A 20,936-nucleotide genomic window follows, 5' to 3' on the forward strand; every position below is an offset into this window, starting at 1 on the left:
CGTGCACTTGTAGCCAGTCATCTCTTTTAGACGAGAAGGCCAAAAACATAAAGTACTTTTATGTTTTTTTGGCCATTTTTTCAAATTCATTTCATGTTAATTAATGCAAAGCTGCTTTGAAAAAATAAAAAAGTAATGTGTTTCACAACTTTATTTCCATTTTCTAAATGTAAACTTTATTTCTCCTTGATGTTTAATGTGTAGGTCCTCCACCAAGAGCAATACAATTTCCAAAAGTATTGGAATTCTGCCTTTTCAGCATTGCCAGATCTGAAAGAACAGGAAGACCTTAAAATGGCATCTCTAACATAAATCATTTTAGCCAGGTGGGACCCTTCTTGGGTCCTCTTTCCTGGTCTAATTTTGTACACACGTCACATCTCGTAGACGCATGTTGGCTGCTTCTTCACATGCGACACGGTAGGTGCACGATGTTCCCCATCAACAACTTCCTGATGCCTCGTCATACAACTGTCAAAGCTCAGACGTGTGGGTCGGTCCTTGCGTGAAGCGTGTCTGGACCGGCTCTCTGTTTGCACGTTATTCAAAAGGAACATCCGTTCTTTTTTCCCTAAAGTATGCAAAGTGGCAATAGCATTTTATTTAACATTTCGTAGCTTTCCTCTTCTTCCGCTTTTAGAAAATTAAAACTCAGTTGATGCTTTCAAAGCACAAAGTAAAATATTGCCCGACCCCTAAAAACACAGTGAGGTGCATTCATAGGGCATTTATTCCAAGAGCTATCTACCAACTCTTACTCCTGACCAAAGTGCCCGTCGATAATGAATGTTTTAAATGATTAATTGTTTATTACTTACTGAAGAGGTATTCATTTACTGAAAATATTGTTGCCAATTTGAAACAGTTGGTCAGGCTGAAAGCTAGGTGAAAGCCTTAGTTCTGTTATTTAAAATGGGGTTAGCTGTTAATGCTGCTCTTAAAGACAGTTCAGTGTTAAGTTACGGCATTCAAGCAAGGGGGGGTGCACAAAAACTATAATTTACTTATAAAAACTGTATTTGATGCAGTACACCTATCAATACTTCTTTCTACTGCTCAAACAGTTTTTGAACTTGTCAATTTTTATGTCTTTTGTGCTTGTGACATTTTTTTGTTTTGCCTCTTCCATTCCCTTTGAGGACTTTTTTCACCACGGGAAAAATGTCACCCGGGATTGAGACTGGGTGAATAAGGAGGGCGGGGCATTGGGGTCATGCCATGTTTGGTTAAAACTGCTCAACATTCAGTGTAGTGTGGGCAGGTGTGTTTGTAGCCCACCCATCATGAAATGGGCAAATGCTTTGAAAGAGCCTTCAAAAAAACATTCACTGAAGCCTTATGCAGCCTCTCACAACAACGCCAGCTGGTGCACTGATGCAGATGGGATCCTAGAACACTCCCCTAGTGGGGGTGGGGGGGGACTTGTACTGCAAGGGGCCCGCCCTCAAGAAGATAGTTGCATTTGTGGGCACAGGTGCCCCCTTGTGTATTTGCTATTTGCACTGTCTTCAACTTATAATCTAATATCAAACTTAAAATTACATAAATAACAGTTCCAACAGAGCATTAAAACTACATATATGTAGGTATGTGTCTATTGAAGAGCAGGTGATCTCTGACATTAAAATGTCATTAGGAAGACATCAGCCAAAAGGGAAACAAAATAAGACTCACTTGACAATTGCCTCCCAATGGGTTGTAACATGTGGAAAATATACTTATTTCATTCTGTATACATTCTTTGTCTATGCTTTCTACTTTCTAATTTTCTCACTTCCCTTGACCTAGTTGACAAATGCCTTCTTTTCGCTGCAGAATAAGCTCTTAGCTGATAAAAATAAAGTTTCTGTGTTACGGAATTAAGTAAAATTTTATGCAAGATTAATTGTAGTTATTGTCATCAAATATCGCATCCGACAAGTCCCAGAGCTGGCTCTCTGAATTTAATGAGAATCGTGTCCCAGTCTTTAATCGTAATTCATCATGTACTCGATTTCTTTTTAAAAAATATGATACTGTGCTTATTGTTTAATGTGTGTTGGTGTGGCAGGCTGGAATAATTTACTTCTGAAGCTGTAATGATAGAAAATCGAGGATGTTTTCTATATAAAAAATCAGTGTGTCCAAAGGTAAATAAGATAAAACCATCTGTGCAATTAATTCAACGTTCTGTCCCCAAAAGGAGCCCCCGCCAGGCCAGACCCCCACCGCAGGGAGTCACCCCCTCGAAGCTGGCGGGCACCAGCCTGTTTCGGGCCAGTCTGGTGTGTGCGCTGGCATGGGCTGCGGTTCTGCGTGTCACCCTGAGTGGGAAGAGAAATATTTCCTTTCCACACTTCTGTAGTCTCATAAATCAGCGGGGCCCTGGTAGCAGCGAAGGAAAAAGAAATGTTCTTCAGAGTGAATGTAAGTCTTTTTATTAAAAAAAAAAAAACATTTGCTTGAGGTAATTATAAGCAATGGCAGATTCATTACAGCGGTCTACTTTGCATACCCATTGTTCTGTGTCATTTTTTTTCTTTGGTTTCTTTTCTTTCTTTTTTTTTTTTTTTCTTGGACAGCACTGTAAATACTCCTAAGTCAAAAACCACATAGCGGCAGAGCACAAAAACTCTAGTTATGGGCCTTTGCGGCACGTTTGCGAAGGAAGAGGTTATTAGCAGAGGGTGGGCGGGGAGAGAGCGAGGATGAAACAAAAAGTTTGGGCGGTGGGTGGAGGGTCATTCACGGCCTCAGCACAAGGACACAGCCTGGGCTCAGCGTGTCTGGGGGAGCCAACACATACTTCTTAATCTCCCACTGCGGCTGTAACGCATTACCCCAAACTCAGCGGCTTACACAAAACGCAGCACAACTGTATTGCCTTACATGTAGGGGGTCAGCAATGCACCACGAGGACCACGGGCTAAAATCAAGGGGTCGGCAGAACTGTGTCCCACCGGAGCCTCTGGGGATCCATCTGTTTCCTTGCCTTTCTCGACTCTAGGGGGCGCTCTCGTTCCTTGCCACGTGGCTCTTTTTCCTCCTTTTAGGAAACAATGACCAGGCAAGTCTTTCTCAGACCACCTCCAGCTCTTCCTCCGCCACATCCCAGGTTTAAAGGCTCTTCGTGGTCACACGACTCCACTCAGAAGATCCAGACAGCTTCCATCTCTGAAGGTTATATTACAGGCCAGTTTACCCCATTTGCAACCTTCATCCCTCCTTGCCACGTGGAATGACGTGTTCAGAGGGAATGAGGGCATTCCCGTCTTTGCGGAGCCCTTATTCTGCCTCCTCCGTCCCACCCGTACAGGTAGCACCCTCTCACTGGGGTCCTACCTGCATATTCATTTCCCCGGCACCCTGAGAAATGTAGCACTGTCAGGCTTGGGGGGAGACTTGGCACCAAAAGTTCTCTGACACCAAAAATTCTCTTTCCCTTCTGGGAAAATGGAATTCCTATAACTGAACACCGGACGCTCATTAACAACAACAAAAAAATTATGCCTGGGAGACTTCAAAGAAATGCTGTAGGTCACTGTTGGGAGTCTCACCTCAGAGCGCTTGGACCTGAGTCCCTTTCTCCAACTCACATTTATTTCATCACATGTTTTCGTTAACATGGCTATTACTAAATATGAGTCTAATTGTGTTATGGCTTCTTTTAGCATTTACCCTAGGATTTGCATAGATAACACAACTTTCAGACTTCCCGCCACACCCCCACGTTGCAGTGTTTCTTGAACATGACATGATTTTCTGGCCTATTTTTTATTTTGCGATGTATTCGGCATCTTTCAGAGCTTACCGGTTTCCCACAGAGTGCACTGGTGGTACACAATAAAAGAACAAGAGTTTGAAGGGCAGGCTGCTCACTTCATTTTGTAAAAAGAGAAAGTAAACTGTTTCTAATGTTTACCCCATTTATTCACTTAATTTAAAAAAAAGAAGTCAACTCTTTAGTACATTTACAGTCTATTTAAACCCTCTTAATGAATGAATAAAGACAGAAGAGTGGAAACATCTTCGATAATGTTGGTTATGAACACAGACAGCAAGTATCTGAAGAAAAGGCATCCCAAAGCAGGCTGGCTACAGTCTTCTTCCAGAGTAGGTAGCATTTTCTCTAGATCTTTACATTTACGGGTGTGCAAATGTATGTTATCTAGAATTTCACTGCATTTCACACTAACATTTTTCTTAAAGGACATAGGCTTCTAGAAATATTTTTTGAGTGAGAATTCTTCTTGGACGTGTTTTGTCCTCCTTACCCTACAATGCGGGTGGTCCATCACCCTCCTGAGAAAATATTGTTTAGATTCGTACCTAACAGAGGGCCCTCAAGTAGATGATTTCAGAAATTACTCATTACATAATTTCACTTAGTCTTTTTCTGAACAAAAGTCTTTTGATTTAGAGATTTTGCTGTTATGTAAGTCAATATATTACCTCAAATTATATTTAAAAATTAGGCACATCAGACCACTATAAGGATTTAAATTTTTATACATGATAATTAATAATTAAGTAAATTCCAACTGATAATGAAATAATATTTTATTTAGTAGCTTAATTGCTCTTGTTTAATAAAAAGAACAATTTTAATATTTGACTTACATTTTTAATATCTTTATAGTTTACTGATGAATCAATTACCTCTTTCAAAAAGATCTCACAGAAGTACACAAACCAGTGGGACATTTTTATTATCCTCCTCTATTTTCTTCATAGGACTTACAATTAAGAGTATTTGACATTATGCATGCATGTATTCATTTCTAATATCTGTCTCTACTACCAGAACTGTAATGTCTACGAGCTTAATGTACCCAGATCAAGGCCAACACAGAGTAGGTGCTCGGTGCTGCCTTTGAACAAGTGAATGGATGCATCAGTGAAGTTCACGTTGAACTTCAGAATCATGGTCTTGAACTTAGTTAACTAACTACATTAGTTGATTCAGCACAATAATAAGGATAAAAATTAACACGTTTATGTAGATTTTAAAGTTAAAATCTCATTTACATTAAGATTCTGAAAGAGGAAGGCGAACATCGGGTTTTCTGACACGTATAATTTCCCTCATCTAGTAAAGAACAGATTTGGAATTCACACAATTTTCCTAGCAATAACAAGTTCAAACCAACCACAATTAAAACAGTAGGAATCCCCTGAATTCTATAGGGCACACTCTGCATTAATTATTTAATTTGCACATTCTCAGTTCTTTCTCGAAACACAATAAGGTAGGAATTATCAGACTCTTTATTACCCCAATTAAGAGTTGATTAGATTGAAGTTGAGATGTTTTTGAAAAAACATCAACTCGAATGAACCAGTAAGAAGCTGGGACTTCATCAGCGCTGACTCACCTCTGTCTCACCGCTCTCTTCCTAAACCTCGTGTGATTCCCACCACAGTACACACCCCTACCTGGCGTCTTCTCCAATCTCAAGCTGATGCTAAATACATAAATTCTGTTGTAGCTTTACTTCAGTCTACTCTCACGGCGTTTTTGCCAAGTGAAAGGCAATATGGCAGGGAGGAAGTATGGATTCTTTCTACTGACTCATTCATTGTATGTCAGGGTAAAGGGCGAGGGATTATGTCCCTTCGCTAGCTTATGTTTTAAGTTTGACTTTTACGAACAACAGCAGAATTTAACAATGTACCTGTTTTTTCTTTCAGTAAATTGCAAAACAAAAGCAACTAGAAAAAAAAAATAAGTCAAACATTGATTGAAAACATTCGATCTTCTTCTGAACCATTAATGTCCACCAATGAAATGGTGGAGTTACAATTTGTTTAGCAGGCTTAATGTTTGACTTCACTTAACATGCTTAATATTGGCACTATTGGTATTGATGTCAATTCAGGGGCTATGCAAATTAGTTTTCATGTTTCTTACTAAGGGAGCTCCTAGAAATTAGATATTTGTGTGTTTGTGACAGAATCTTTTTACTGAATAACAGAAGACTGTCAAGGCGTGGTTAGTGGTACACTCTCCAGAGGTTTTCTCTGGATCAAAGCTCTTTTGTCCACTTGTGTTTGATTTCGTGCCTTATAGGTGGGTTGTGGAATTAGCATTTTGAACACAAATTGGCCTTTTGCAGGTAGGGACCCGATAAAATGCCTGGATGTGAGGCAGCCTCATTGATCGCCCTGCACAGCACGTGCTATTCTGGGCTTGTTTATTTCCTTCCTTCCCCTATGAGTGAGGGCTGAGACTACAGGAAAAATGCTCGCTCCTGATCATCAGGTAAAAAGGAAATTTCCCTCTGGAAGCTACTAAGAAACTCGTTTTTTTTTCATTTACAGTTGTTCTTATGACAATTATAATGTAAACTAGCTGCAGGACCCGAGGGACAGACATGCCGGAAACCTGTGTATGACAGAGGGTCTTTGCCATCGGTGGTCCCCAGGGAGAAAGACGAGGTCACACTGACCCGGCTCCCACAGCGCGCGTAGGGTCCTCTGCGTGTCCTGGGATCTTTTCACCGCTTTCTTCCTTCTCGTACATCTTGAGAAATCCTTGTTCCTCTACCCCGAAGCTGTTTTCCTCGGCAGAGTTCATATCTCGAGAGGGTTTTATGCTACTTTTAGAACAAGTTGCATGATACAAAAATGGTACATCAACAACAAACTATTTGAGTTAGTGTCCTTTTAAGCAATAGTTAAAAGCTACTGATAGTTATTAGTTATTTAATAATAACTATTAATAGTTATTAGTAATAGTTAAAAGTTGCTTGGAAATCCAGTGTTATTGTGTGGGAGGAAGTAAACGAGTTGCTGGCATTAATTTTCACAAGGTATGGGTATGTTCAAACATTCAAAATACTTATGTTATAGAAGTAAACTCAAAACTGAAATGGCTCCACAAGTAATTGGATATCTTAAACTTTTGAGATAAACTAGGAAAATATACCACTCCCTGGTAGTTGGGGTAGAAAGGTGGAATACCACTATACCATATTCTTCAATGTTTTCTTTTCATTTGAAGCTTAAAATAAAACTTTACTTAGAAAAGCCAAAATCATTGTATGCTAATTTGAACAGCTAAAGTGTATGAGAAATGATTTGAAAATTCTCTTTCCTAAGGAATTGGATCTCCTTATATATGTCTTCTCTAGTTGGATTCCAGTATATGTGCCGTGTTCTTTTTCAGACATGGAAAAAGAAAACAACAATTGATTTTTCAACAAGTGATTATTCTTTCTTTTCTCATGTTTGGAAGTGCTCCTGATCTCTCAGTTCCTTCTGGAACTTCCCAGCTCTCCCCTAGCCAGCCCCACTGGGTTTACAGGCCCTGGAACTAGGAAGAGAGATTAGATAGTCCATAGTCCATGTCCAGTAATACGGACATAAGCTAGTCCATATTACTTTGCACATGCCTCTATGTATATATGTATACATGGAGACATAGGATTATGCACATTAAAGTCATTTTAATAGCGTTAATCGTCAGGAGAAATAAAAATAGGGTACTTGAATTACTCTCCTGGCCCCCATTTATCACTGATTGTGGAGAACACGCAGGCCGCACACGTCTTCCTGGTGTCTGAGGCGGCACAGTGCGTATCTGAGGACAGCTACATGGATTTCAGCCACGAGGCTGGGAAGAAACTAATTTCATTATAATCCAGTTCTGTGTCAGCACTGACAAATAAAGCAGTAGCCTAGAATAATTACTACAGGTTTACCCGATTGCAAAAATAAGAGCTCTACAAATGAAATGTGTATGGAACATGATTTCACATCCTTCTCTTCACATTAAATGTATCCACAAACCCTTGAAGCATGTTAAGCTATATTTGAATTGGAACATTTACTATTGTTTTTCTCTCGATAAACCATATATATTTTAATTAAGTCCTCTCAATATTCCTCATATTCAAAAATCAATACATTTTTACAATGCTTTCTCAGATTTCCCTGTTTTCCTTCACTATACACACTAGGTATATTTGATATATATGTATATATATAACAAATATATATTTATATATATAACACACATACATATATATAAATAACACAACACACTAACAATTAAAAATTCTGGAAGTGGAGTATGAATGCATTCATATCTTTGGTCTATATTTCTTTATGTAAGCTCATTATTAAACATTTAATAATAATTCCAATGTACATACTTACTTAGGACTGTCAATGTTTATAGAAGATTGTTAGAATTATGTTACATTGATGCACACCCTACTTTAAGGAGAAAACTCAACTCATATACTCATATTTGCTGAATTTATTTGATCTCTTATAAAATTGTTTTACCTGACCACCATCCAGTGTTATGACATAGAAATAAATTAAAGCATGTCATTATACATGACTCATAACTTCTCTCTTAAAATGGAGATTCTCTGTTTGCATGTTTTAAAAACTCTTGTGGCACACCAGTTGAACATTTCTGCACTGAAGTATACAGAAAGATGCATGTTACACAGCCAGTGTCAGCTAACAATGGCTAAGATTGATTGAGTGTAGAGTACTCTGCTAAGTACTTACAGGATTTTCTGGTATAACAACTGACTGTTCAATGAGAGAGAGGAAGAATACACTGAAGGTCATCCGGGTCATGTATTGACTAAGTCACAGAGCAAACACATTCGGAGCCAAGTCTCGAACCCAGGTCTCCTGGATTCTAAGTGCTGTGTTACTGATGACTCCACAGTGCCTTGCTGAAAGGGGAGCGTGACCTCTGGCTTACTTTCTTTTTAGTTGATGTGGGGGAAGGGAGTATACATTCTGCAGTTAATGACTCTTCCCCTTACGTTTCCTGTTTCACTAACCCCCATCTTCCAAACCTGCATTTCAGAAAATTTCACTTTATTGACAAGAAAATATGGTGGCAATGATTCAAATATAATACTAGGTGAGTAGAATCTGGATTATATAGATAACAAACACGGAAGGTAATATTTCTATCTTAATCCTAACCCCCGATCTTTGAGCAAGAGAACAGGAAACATAGTTGAAAGAAGAGTATTTGGCGTGTGTATGTATGGTGTTTAGCACAAGTGTGTAAATTATTCAAAGAAAAAAACTCTAATGCTCTTGTTAAGTCAGATAAATGGACAGAGCAGGAAAACCCAAAAATTCCCCCAGAACACTTTGTATTACACAAAATTCTGTTAGATGTCAGATTTAAAGTGAGGTACAGTTCCTTCTGAATGACTTAGGGGTTTTGTTCTAAGGACAGAAGAAGCTCATGTCACTGAAAACATAGAACATTAAGGACACTCAGCCACTTGCATGTGCACCGAATTCTAGTGCAGCATGGACTCCGAAGAACACAATACTTAAAGTGAGCTTCGATATAATCAGAAAAACATACAAATATCTGACTGATTTCTTAAGAAAAAGATACACATAGGAGTTATTACTGTGAAATAATAGCAGAGACAAAATAAAAGGGTGACACGGAGGCACATATTAATGCCGAGAGGTGTCACCATGGGTAAGTAACTAGTTACCAGTAAAGGGGGCGAAGGGAGTTCAACACTGAGCCGAATAAACGGGGGAGCAGGAGCCCGTTTGCCTCACCGGTGAGCTACAGCCACACTCCAGGGGGCCACGGCAGGCGTTTCTCTGCCAAGGGGATTAGCATTCTGCCCTTCACCCCTCTAGTGCCAGATCCTTGGGGCCCACAGGAGGACGTGCTTGACCACAGGCCCGTCAGTCTAACTAGGGGGTGTAGTCTACCAAAAGCCCACAAAAGCTGGGGAACTTGAATGGTTCTTTTGGAAAAGCACCCAGTCCATCCCAAACCCAAGCCAGTATAATCCCCAGAAGAACAAAGACTCTCTCTCTCTCTCTCTCTCTCTCTCTCTCTCCCTCTCTCTTTTCCTTTCATGCTTTCATGACCCACACTTGCCTCATTCACTGACATGCTCTCTCGCCAAGGACCCACAGTCACCCCGTGCATTCACACATTCCTTCTTCTCGGGGCCCTCGGCCATGTAAGTCTAGCAGCGACCAGGCTCCACAGCAGACTGTGTGGGCCTCAGAAGACTAAGCTTTAATAGAAAGCTGCAGCTCAGACACTGAGTTTTGGGGGGCCTTGCTGAAGGCAAGGTTGGGCTTTTTCGATGGTGGGATGGGCAGAGAGGGGACGTTGGAAATGCAGGGGCAGCCTTCCCCACAAATAAACCCTCTCGCCACACCACGGTTTCCCCTGAGTGGGGCCTTGGAATGCTTTCCCTCTGATCCTGTGGGAGACCTTGATTTCCACTGACAACAAAAACGGAAATAAGAAAGAAACTGAAACAAAGAAACAAACAAAAATAATTAATATACAATTAGAGGTAGCACAAAACTATTATTCATTGAAGTCCTTTGCTTTCAAATAAAAAGCAAATAGAGAAATTAGACTACCAAGGAAATACATAGATAATTCAGAGAGGAATCATGGAGGTGATGGGGTGGGAGAGAAAAGAGAGAAAACGAGGATGAAAAATAATAAACAAAAATGCAATTAATCAAAATTGCTCACCAAATTTTAGAACTAATGAACATCAGCATAATTATATATATGTTATATATATAATTATATATAGCAGATTTAAAAAACAATAGTAGTGTATAATGTTTCTGGCACTAAATAATTTGTGCTTGCAATACGCTTTCTAGAGCAAAAAAGAATAGAAAGTATAGTTAGGTCTTTGGGAACTTTTTCTGGCAAGGGATCTTATCAATGAGTTAGGTTTCACCAATTGGACAAACATTAATCTTTAAGAAATTAATCAATACCATCAAGTTAAATTTTTACTCAACTAAAACAACCAAAAGGAATGAACAGCATACAAGAACAACAAATAGCTATAATAGAAAAAAGAAAAGGAATAAATATAGCATTAAAGAAATAAATAAAATTATAGCAGAAGTGAATTATTAAAGTCAATTTAAAAGTAATTTAAATAGATTAAATTCTCGTATAAGAAGACAGAGATTCTAAAACTGAGTTAAGAAAATCTGTCAGAAATAGAGCAATAAAAAACTAAATAAAATTAGAACTTCAGTGGTAAGTAGCCAATAAATAAAATAATAAAGACAGCAGATACAATGTACATATATTTTTAGAAATAGAATTCAATTATAAAACATTCAATACAGGAAAATGCTTTATAAAGGCCATTTCATAAAGATAATTATTTAAGGTACTTTTATATAAATACACATGCATATATAACTTGCAATAATCTCATAGATAGTCAAAGAAAATTTGAATAAATAAAATCCACTAACATTTTTATTTGCAATGTTATATTTTTATAACATGTAATTATCATTTTACGTGTAGAAAAGATTAAAGTGCATACACAGGTGGACACAGTCACACTGCCCTGTCCAGTTGTAAGACATTAACGTGATTACTACCTTCAAAAATTTTAGAGGAAAGCAAAGATTAAGCTATAAAGTAAAAGCTTTATTTCCTCTATCTACCTTCCCTAAAACCAAATATAACTATTCTATATTTGCAGCTCTTTATATGAGTATAAGATTTTTGCTTTTCTTTATGTGCACAGGGATTATTTAACCTTTAAATAAGGATCTATTAGAGTAGGTATTCATTTTAATACATATTTTTCTAATTCATAGGAATTAACTTTTGTAATTGATTTTTTAACTAACTAGATTATGACGGCTAAAATTAGCTCGGTGCCTAGATGCGCCCACCCTTCCCAGAACGCGCAAGCTGAGCCCTTCTCTTCGTGTCCTTATTTGTATTCTCACTGCGTAGCGGAGCTTGCCCCGTCTCGCTGAGCAACGCTTCCGTGTCTTCCTGGGTGCACGGCTCATACTCTGCAATAATGAACCCCGTGTACCCTCGGTAGCAGAGACCGATCTCCGTCTCGTATTCAGCTGATTTACACTAACACGTTCTTTCTTCCGATCTCCTCATTTCCAGAGGGAAGCAAAAAGTTCAATTCAGGAAATCTTACGGCGTGTGGTGTTATGTCAGTCTACAGATTATTTTGCAACCAGGCAAACAAACTAACAAAAAGACAGCATTCGATAGGGCATTGAAATCCCCCTTCTCAGCACAGCAGCCTGTGGTACAAATTGAGTTTCACCCTGTGGAACTGGGAAGTGCTCCTCTCATGAAGCTGAATCTCGGCATTAATAGATGTGGGTTGTCATGGTGGCTACATCAGGGGAGCCTCTCAGCGCTTTGCTCTTGTATCATTAGGCTTTAAGAGTCTTCATTCATCTGGATTCTGTTTCAAACACTTCACGAAGTCACATAATTGTATGCAGTTAAAGCTACCTCTGAGATTTATCGAAAGTACGAGAGGAGATGATAGTTCTCTAAGAAAGATTAGGTTCTTGGAAGAAATCTTTGTAATCAGAGATGGATCTGACAATATGGTGATTTTTTGTTTCATTGACAGGATACGTTAGTCTGTACCCTCCATCACCGAGCTGGTTCGTTTATTTCTGTAGTGCCGAATATGAAAATATATCCTGTAAGAAATATTTTGTCTCCGAAAGAATAGCTATTAATTCAAACTGAAACATCTGGATAAATGCATGCTAAGAAAACATAGGAAAAACAAACAAAACTGTGGAAGGGGAAGATTAGCCTAGGAAAATACTGGAAGCTATTGGAGGAGGACTTTTAATAACCACAAGCACAAGTGAAATGCTAGAAAGTGACTTCTGATCTCTTACCCCTTGTTGACAGACAATAAACAGATAGATGGCAGAAGGAACCAATTAATTTCTTTTTTGCTTTTTCTCTAATGCTACAGACCTGCTTAGGAAATAGAGCATGGTGACTGGGCCAGAACGCTAAAATTCTGGTCACTTTTAGTTGAATTTTCGCTATACAGATGCCAGATTCTAGTTTGGCAATCGAAGAGGAAATTAGCATTCTACGTTCCATTATAGCTGAAATTCCAGTGTAACAAAGTACAGGAAGTGCTGCAACCAGAGTTTCTCACAGCCCCTTGGCTAGGGGTACCCTTCATGTTTCAGTCATTTTTTCAAAGCACCCCTAAATCTTTAAAAACAAATGTCCAGCAATTCTATTTATTAAGTTGTTAATTACAAAAAAAAATAGTAGTAGTTTGTGGGTGTTCAAAGATGCCATTCTTTTTTTTTTTTCAAAAATTAAAAATATCCATTTGTGTCCCATGAATTCAGGGAGCACAGGCAGGGGCCAATGTGGGAATAACAGGACTGAAGTAACTTTACTCATGCATCTTTATTGAAAATTTATTTGAAAACAAATTAGGGGTTAAAATTAGTTGCAACAATTTAATAATGATATGTGTAGAGTAGTCCTCAAAATGTTTCCTCTTTTTTTCTTTATTCCGTGGAAGCAGGGAGAACAGCTGGCGAGAACTCCCTTTCCCTTCACTTCGTTCTGGTGTGACCATTGATTCAATGTGGGCTATCACATGATTTGCATAGAGCTCATAGAGTAATAATATTCCTGCCTCATAGGGTATGTTTTCCATATCCATCTTCCTGGACATACAGATCTCAAATAAACATTCCTCCATTTGAGCTTGATCAAAGGAAGGGATTATTTAGAAAATCCATAAAAGTAAACAAAAACATTCTCTTTCCTACAAAGGGACACTGTCATGTTTACGATGCAGGCAAAGGGCAATACACTGCACACGGCGCCAATGACATTGCTCGCATTTACCTGAAAACCACATACTTCCTCTTCACCCTGGACACCACCTCGACGCCAGTATTTTATTCCTTAAAAAATTCAGACCTAGCTGAAGTCTATGCCAATGTCAACACCTCAAAAGGAAACACAGGGAGATAGGTGGGTGACATCTGATGTCACCACTGCCAAAGTGGTAGTGATGTTTGTGTCTTTGCATAGCTCACACTCACCAGTATATTCTATGGTGAAAACTCCAGGTAAGCTCGTGGAGAGGTTTGCATACTGTCAAAAATATTGTTGACAGGTATGGCCTTTAAAGATTTTAAGTGATAAATGAGTGAAATGTTGGTAGGGATACTGAGATAGACAACTGACCACTCTGTGGATAGATAAGTAGACGGAATGTGGTAGAGCATATTACACTTCTCCTGGCCATGTGTACTGAGAAAGGTCCGTGTGTGATGACATGTGATAATGACTCATTGAATCCTAATCTTGCCCCTTAACTAGCTGTGTGACGTCAGGCAGCTTATTCAACCTAACTATTTCTCTCAATAGCCTCCTGTGTAAAGTGGAGGTAATGATACCCTTAAATGAATAGATATATGTAAAGAATGTAAATTATTGCCTGGCAAACTAGTAAGTTCCACAGTGGCATTAGTTATTAGCATTATTGTTTTCACTGATTTTTTTAAAGAAATTACTACAGAATAAAAATTATGTACAAAATACAAAATATATAGATGTGAATAGTGCACTACCCTAATTTTAGATAATAAATAAAATTATAGATTTATTCATTTATATTTAGAGTATATAAAATGTTAAAGAGGTCATATTTTATTTTGCATCTTGACAGTTGGAGTAAAATGTGTCTGGTCACAAGTGACATTTTTACCCTAATATAGGAAATGTTCAATGACAGATCTTAACAATTAATTCATTGAAAATTATTCTAAGTTAGTTTTTAACATTTAAATCACATTCTCAAAAATGTGTACCTGATTTTCAAAATAAGTACAAGACATTATAGAAGATTAGCAGAATATGAAAAAATTATTTTAATTAATCATCTAAGGAATGAAATTTCAATAAACAAAAATCAGATAATATAATTTTCTAATATCAGTAAGGTTGAGTAACTTTTCTGAACAACTACTATATATCAGAAACTAAATTATGTGTGTCAAATTATGTACTCAGAAAAAGTACATAAATATAGTCACTGCTGTATTTAAAGATAAGGGAACACATTAGATTTAGTGGTTGGTTTGAGATCTGTATTCAGATTGTCTAAAGATCTTTTTTCATAACCATTATGCTATAGTACAAAGAACACAATAAAACAAGCATTATATGTTACAGATCAAATTTTAAAAACCTGAAATAAAGAATCTTTCTCTTTTTTGCAGTGTATTTAATATACTGAACCTGATTTTGTCTTAACAACAAATAATATTTTGCATTGAAGAGACTGCTTTCTTTTAATTTAGGTATTTAAAAATGGGTGCAAATAAAAAACAAGGGGAAGGGTCATCGAGGAACATGTATAAAGGACCCTTGGACAAAGCCAAAGGCGGGTAGGAACGAGGGTGGGATGTGGCGGCCAGTGGGGTGGGGGAGAGTGGTGGTGGAGGAATGTAGCCAACCATACTTGAACAACAATAATAAAATAAAATAATTAAAAATTGCTTATCTTATTCTGTATTCTAACAAGCTAGATAATTTAGGTTGTGAATTTCAAAACATTGTTCAGGTATTTTTCTCTTTTTATAAGTATTACAATAATTTTGGAAGAATATAGAAAATTTTAAAACAATTTATTGAAAAATAATTGGCTTAAAATCAACTGCACATATTTAAAGTGACAAATGCGATGTGTTTTGACAAATGCACCTACCCGTGGAAACATCACGCTGATAGAGATAATGAACATATCCATCACTCCCTCAACGACTCCTCTGGTCTCATGCAAACATTAATATGCTTTCCGTGGCTGCAAATTAGTTCGCGTTTCCTACACTTGATGGCTGAGAATGTGTTCTGTTCTGGTGAATGTTTCATGTGAGCTTGAGAAGAATGTACTATATTATGCTGCTGTTTAATGAAGTCTACAGATGTCAATTTATGCAGTTGATGGATGGTGTTTTCAGTTCAATTATACCCTTACTTAGTCTCTGCCTGCTGCATCTGTCCATTGCTGATGGAGGTGTTGAAGTCTTCAACACTGATAGCGAATTCAACTATTTCTTTTTGCAATTGTATTAGTTTTTGCTCCATAAAGTTTGGCACTGTTGGTAAGGATTGTTATGTCGTATGGGAGGATTAAACCCTTTATCATTACATAATTTCCTTCTTTATCCCTGATCGCTTTCTTTGGTGTGAAAGGAAGTCTGTGATGCCTGAAATTAACATCACCCCTCCTGCTTTCTTTTGATTAGTGTTCAGATGGTATATATATATATTTTGTTCGTTTCACTTATTTTTAATGTACATGTGTCATATCAAAAGTGGGCTTTTTGCAGACAGCATATAGTTGGGTGATGCTGTTTGGCCTATTCTGATAATCTCTGTTTTTTATTTGGAGAATATATAGACCATTGAGGTTTGAAGTGATCACTGATCTAGTTGGGCCAATGTCTACCATGCACCTTGCTGTTTTCGATTTGTTGCTCTTGTTCCTTCTCTTCTAATTTTTGTATGACTCTCTTTTTCTTCTTTTTGTAGTTATAATTGAGAATTCTATGGGATTCCAACTATGTGGCTACTCTTTCCTGTCTCTTAACAATGGTTTTTAAGAACACGCATTTTTAAGTTGATGAAGTTAAATGTATTAATCTGCTGCTTTTCTGTATCATCCTTTTAGTGTTACATTTAATATTTGTCAGACCAAGGTTGCAATTCCATATCTTATGTTTTGTGTAGGAATTTAGAATTTTAGGTTTTAACTTTTGATTTAAAAAAACATTTTGAGTTAACTTTCATATAGCATAAGGTGTTTTTTATAACATAAAAAATCAACACATTCATTTTTTCCCTATGGATATTCAGTTGTTCCAGTAAAAACTATGGAAAACCATATCCATTCTTTTTTAAAACATATTTTATTGATTATGCTGTTACAATTGTCCCATTTTTTTCTCCCCTTTATTCCCCTTCACCCTCTAATCCACCCCCCTGTGATTCCCCCACCTTAGTTCATGTCCATGCATGGTACATATAAGTTCTTTGGCTACTCCATTTTCCATACTATTCTTAACCTCCCCCAGTCTATTTTCTACCTATGACGTAGGCTTCTTATTCCCTGTACCTTTTCCCACATTTTCCCCTCCCCCTCTCAGCTGATAACCCTCCCTGTGATCTCTATTTCTGTGAATCTGTTCCTGTTCCACTTGTTTGCTTAGTTTGTTTGTTTTTGTTTTTGTTTTTAGGTTCCATTGTTGAGAGGTTTGAGTTTGTTGTCATTTTATCATCCATATTTTTGATCATCTTCTTTTTCTTAGATAAGTCCCTTTAACATTTCATAAAATAAGAGCTTGCTGATGATGGACTCCTTAAACTTGACCTTATCTGGGAAGCACTTTATCTGCTCTTCCATTCTAAATGATAGCTTTGCTGGATAGAGTAATCTTAGATGTAGGCCCTTGCCTTTCATGACTTGGAATACTTCTTTCCATCCCCTTTTTGCCTGCAAGTTGGTTTTGTTTTTTTGGGTTTTTTTTTTTGAGAAATCAACTGATATCCTTATGGGAGCTCCTTGGTAGGTAACTGTCTCCTTTTCTATTGCTGCTTTTAAGATTCTCTCCTTATCTTTAACCTTGGGTAATGTAATTATGATGTGCCTTGGTGTGTGCTTCCTTGAGTCCAACTTCTTTGGGATTCTCTGCACTTCCTGGAAGCCTATTTCCTTTGCCAGATTGGGGAAGTTCTCCTTCATTATTTTTTTCAAATAAATTTTCAATTTCTTGCTCTTCCTTTTCTCCTTCTGGCACCCCTATGATTCAGAGGTTGGAATGTTTTAAGTTGTCCTGGAGTTTCCTAAGCCTCTCCTTATTTTTTTGAATTCCTATTTCTTCATTCTGTTCTGGTTGACTATTTACTTCTTCCTTCTGCTCCAAACCATTGATCTGAGTCCCCATTTCCTTCCTGTCACTGTTGGTTCCCTTTACTTCACTTTTCATAGACTTCACTGTTTCCTCAATTTTGTGGCCATACACAGCCATTTCTTTGAGTATCCAGATTACCAGTGTTTTCAACTACGCATCTGATAGGTTGGCTATCTCTTCATTGCTTAGTTATACTTTTTCTGGAGCTTTGATCTGTTCTTTTTTTGTGCCATGGCTTTTTTTCCCCCTCTGGTGCACCTGTAACATTGTAAGGGGGCTGAGCTTTAGGTGTTCCCTAGGCGGGGCAACCCACGTCGCTGCATTGTGACGCTGTCCATGGAGGAGGGGTCCAAGAGGGAAAAATGGTGCTCGCTCAGCTCTCTGCCGGCTTTCAGTCACTTACCCCACTACCCACAAGCAAACTGGGCCCTTCTGGTGCCAATTCCCAGCTGGGTGGGCTTGTGTACATTCTAGAATCCTGTGGGTCTCTCCAACAAACTCTCTTGTGAGGCTGGGAGTTTCTCCCGCTGCCACAACACCAACAGGTGTTTTCAGTCAGAGGTTTTGAGGCTTTATTTCCCCAGAAGAACCCTGGGTTCTGTCTGGCTCCCCAGTTGCTCCTCCAAGTTCATCTGCACTCAAATATGGGACCGCCCGCCCTGCCAGCTGCCACCTTGCTGCAAGTCCTCTCCGCCCTGCTGCCCATCTCCGCCTCTCCTACCAGTCTGGGTGAGTGTGTCTCCTTTAACTCCCTGGTTGTCAGACTTCCATACAGTTCAGTTTTCTGGCAGCTCTAGTTTTTGGTGTTTGTTTTTCTAATTTGTCGTTGTCCTCCTTTTGGCTGTGCAAGGGGGCACAGTGTATCTACCGCCACCTCCATCTTGGCCAGGAGACCATACCCATTCTTTATTTAAGTGCCTTTGTACTTTTGTCCAAAAATTACGTCTACATGCATGTGAGTATAGTTTTAGACTGTCTATTCTGCTCCATTAATATATTTGTATATACACATTTTATTGTTGTTGTTTGCCAATCACACACTATTTTGATTACTATTGCTTTAACTCTTCAACTTCTTCTGTTTCAAAGTTGCTTTGGCTATTCTAACAAATTTGCATTTTTTGTATGAATCTTAGAAGCAATTTGTCCATTTCTTTTTTTGTTTATTTCTTTTTTTTTAGATTTTATTTTATTTTTTTTTTAGAGAGGGAAGGGAGAGAGAGAGAGAGAGAGAGAGAGAGAGAGAGAGAGAGACATCAATGTGCGGTTGCTGGGGGTTCTGGCCTGCAACCCAGGAATGTACCCTGGCTGGGAATCGAACCTGGGACACTTTGGTTCCCAGCTCGCGCTCAATCCACTGAGCTACACCAGCCAGGTCCATTTCTTTTAAAAAACCTGTTGAAATTTTGTTAACTCTATAAACCAATTTGAGAATAATTTTGCATCTATTTTAATGAGGGATATTAGTTTGTAGCTTTCTTTCCTTTTATGTCCTTATTTATTTTTCATACATGGTATTCCTGGCCCCAAAGAATACATTGAGAAATATTTCACTCACTTCAATTTACTGAATGTTAGAGTAGAATGTATAGTGTAGAATATTTCCTTAAATATTTGGTAGAATCCACCTTTGAGGCCATCTATCTTTGTAGTTTTTCTTATAAAGGGATTTTGAACAACAAACCCAATGTCTTTGATAAACAAAGGGCTGTCCAGGCTATCTGTTTATTTTTTATTGCAATTTGGCATATTTGTCTTTTCAGTATTTTGTGTATTACATCTAACCTATCAAATTTATATGAATAAAATTATATTATTATTTTATCATCTTCTATATACCTGTAGTATCTATAGTTATGCTATCTCTATCATTTCTGATACTGGTGATTTCTGCCTAGTCTAATTTTCTCTTTCAGAATATGTAGAATTGTATCCATTTAATGGATATTCTCTAAAGGGATATAACCTGAGAACATTGATTTTGCACCTTCCTTTCTATTCTATTAAGGTGTTTGGTACCATAGATTTTAAAGTACTGCTTTAGCTGCATCCCACAGATTCCAATACATTGCTTTTCATTTTCATTAAACTCAAGACTTTCTAATTTCCTGTTCTATTGCTTCTTTCTATTTGTATCTATTTAGTTTTCATGCATTTGGGAGTTCTCCAGATCTCTTTCTGTTACTGATATTCAATTTATTTCCTTATGGTCAAAGAATATACTTTGCCTGACTTGAACCATTTTAAATTTATAGAAACTGATTTTGTTGCCCACAGTATGATTCATCTTCATAAGAGCTTCCTATGTCTATGCACTTGAAAAAAAACCTGTAATCTACTGTTGCTAATTTGAGTGGTCTATAAATGTCATTAGTTTAGATTAAGTAGTGTTGTTTATTATAACTGTGATGATCTTCTGTTTACTCCATCAATTTTATAGAAAGTTATATTAAAATCTCCAAGTAGAACCGTGGATTTGTTCCTTCCACTTGCAGCTCCAGAATATTTTGCTTCCTGTACTTTGAAGCTCTGTTATTAGGAGCATAAATGTTATTGTCTTTATGCATTGGCCGGCTTATCATTAGAAAGTGAGATTGTGTATTCATTTGAATATCCCTTGCCCTGAAGTGTATATGTCTGTATCGATAAATCAGTATTATTGCAGTAAAGAGACACAGCAGAATTTTCCTCTGCTTCTACAGCAACCTTTTGCTCTCTTTCTCACCCAGTTTGGAGGCATCGTGACTTTGGAAAATAAAGATTAATTGCACCCATCACAGACAGAATGAGAAATTGTATGAGACTTTTTGCCGTATTTGAGGCTGGGACATGGAATTAGACCTCGTGATGGCTGAGGCCTGAAAGTCACTGCACTGCGGGATGTAGTGACACTCCAGAAATGTGGAAGCAGTATTGAAAGACAACGGCAAACATTCTCTTTCTGCCCTGCACATTTTATTAATTTAAAAGGGCAATTAAATACTTCTTTATGGCTCCAATAATCCCTATTCAGTTGTGTGTGTGTGTGTGTGTGTGTGTGTGTGTATATTTACTTAAAAAATAACCTATGTTTTCCAAGATTATTTTAAAAAGTGTTTTATCATGGCAGGATCAAAGTAAGGGCATCTTTTTAAAAAAATTTCCTTGAAATCTGAAAACTATTTTAATGCTGTTTTTAATAGCAACACCTGCCTCAAATGAGT

Source organism: Phyllostomus discolor, chromosome 11, assembly GCF_004126475.2.
Source record: "Phyllostomus discolor isolate MPI-MPIP mPhyDis1 chromosome 11, mPhyDis1.pri.v3, whole genome shotgun sequence".
NCBI classification, from domain to species: domain Eukaryota; kingdom Metazoa; phylum Chordata; class Mammalia; order Chiroptera; family Phyllostomidae; genus Phyllostomus; species Phyllostomus discolor.